The 2035-nt window shown below is 44.5% G+C and overlaps 1 pseudogene; it reads left to right on the top strand.

Moving 5' to 3' along the window:
* Window positions 1-771: 771 nt before the first annotated feature.
* On the top strand, window positions 772-1542 carry LOC111755989 (nuclear inhibitor of protein phosphatase 1-like; annotated as a pseudogene).
* The last annotated feature ends 493 nt before the right edge of the window (window positions 1543-2035 follow it).

The raw sequence follows: 2035 nt of genomic DNA, 5'->3' as shown, positions 1-2035 counted from the left end.
CTCTTTCCCTGCGGCGTCGGCCCTAACACTATAATGTCTTGTACCACAAAATATTGTCATTTAACACAGTCAAAATAATAGCACCATTACAAGTGTATCTTGAGTACCTTATATAAGGTATATGTATCTACTCGAATCTAATCTAGTCCAGGAAAAATAATGAGAAAATGTTTCCCATCTAAACAACCAACATATCAACTGCTTTTGGGAAGATAACCCTTAAGTCAGGGGATGCTTATAATCACACATTTGACTCCTGGAAATTTGAAGCTGATAAACATGGTCTTATTTCTTCACCTTGTCTGCCAGATTGGGCTCAAAATCATAAATGAAGTATAAAGAAGCAATATGAATATACAACATGGAACATATTTGATCATGAACCTTTTGTCTTTTTTTTTCTTTCGTCTTTTTGAGACAGGGTTTCACTATGCAGGTCAGGCTGGCCTTGAACTCACTTTGTAGCCCAGGATGGTCTCGAATTTGCAGCAAATCCTCCTGCCTCAGCATCCTGAGTGCTGAGATTACGGGTGTGCACCAACATGCCCAGCTGAAACATCTGTCTTTACATAGAATTTTAAAAAGACATATGTGTGAGCTGTTCAAAGAGTGAAAGAAAGAAACACATGAAAGAAAAGAAGAAAGAGTTGACAAGATCCAACAATAATTTCTAGCACAAGGCCAAAGGATGCTGGGAAACTGCCTCTTCTCTCTTGGCTTTCTAGTTTCCCAGCATGCCTTTGGCTGCCAAATGGAAGGAGGAGGTAAAAGATGGCAGCAGCTGCAAACTTTGGCTTTAGTATTCTGCTTTCTGACTGCCTGACCTGTGCGGTTGAACCCCCACCCAGTTTACATCTGGACATATTCAAAGAAGACAAATGAATTGAGAACCTGATTATTGATGGGAAGAAGTATTACTTCCTTGAGAGAAACCCTGATTTCTGTGACTTTACCATTGACTACCAGTCTTGCTTTTGGGTCTATGTTGCACAAGAATCTGAAGAGAATTTTCCTGACATGTCTAGAGTACATACCACACTTTCTTAGGTCACATTCCGTTGGGGCTTCACAACCCTCAGCAAATTCCAGTCAACTCCAAGATCTCACGTGTGCATCCTCAAGGGCACACAGTCTGCATGAGAAGCTCAGGCGTAGCCGTTGGTTGTGACAGGAGATGAGAAAATGGGTGGGGAAGGTGATGAACTCAAGGTCTTACAGGGCTTCCAAAGGAGGAACATGACAGAGTTTAACACAGCCTAAGGAAACTTCTACCCTCACCATTGACAAGGGGAATCTGGACCTCAGAGACCAAAGGAGAAGCAGAACTCATGGTGACTTTCAGTGGGGGTGATGAGCTCAGCAACGGAGGACTTGGGTCCCTCTGTTGGTTGCTTCTGGAACACGGTGCTACCTGCAGTGGCCCCAGTCAAGAAGGAGCCAGTGACAGGGGCAGATCAGAGAAACACAAACCAAAACCCAGGGCAAACCCCAGCGACTAGCACTTGTAAAATCATCACGTTTATCTGTGTACCATGTACTTGAGGAAATGTACTCTACTGGAGCCTTATGAAAGTGTCACATTATTATATGTTGGCTGATGGCCTTGTTCCCGTCCCAGAAACAAAGGCTAACACTATGATTGGGCTATACCACACCAATCAGTGTAAGAGTTCATTTTAGGAGCCAGCTTACCCCTAAGTGTGACGTATACCACAAACTCACCAGGCATCTGGAGCAGGACGCCCCTATTGGTAGCACCACTCTGTTCAAATGGCTTTCCTTCTGCTTTCTCTCCATTTGCCACACTTTAAATAAACTTGCATTTCACACCGTATTAGTCTTGACTCCTCCATTTTTCTGCTAAAAGCCCCACTTCTTCATTTTTTTGCCATAGTGAGGGGAAGGACTCAAAGAGAAGAAGAGTCTGGTGATCCCCCAGACTCCTCCACCACTGGGCGCAGCAGGGTGGAGGTCCTGACTCCCCCCGCCTGGAGGAAATAGCAGGAGGTGCGAGCAGAACTCTGTGGGGCTGTAT

Source organism: Cavia porcellus, unplaced genomic scaffold (assembly GCF_034190915.1).
Source record: "Cavia porcellus strain 051 isolate PalLab524CR breed Dunkin Hartley unplaced genomic scaffold, mCavPor4.1 scaffold_7, whole genome shotgun sequence".
In the NCBI taxonomy this organism is placed as follows: Eukaryota; Metazoa; Chordata; class Mammalia; order Rodentia; family Caviidae; genus Cavia; species Cavia porcellus.
Note: the sequence above shows the minus strand (reverse complement) of the source record. Positions and strands in the feature narration are given on the sequence as shown.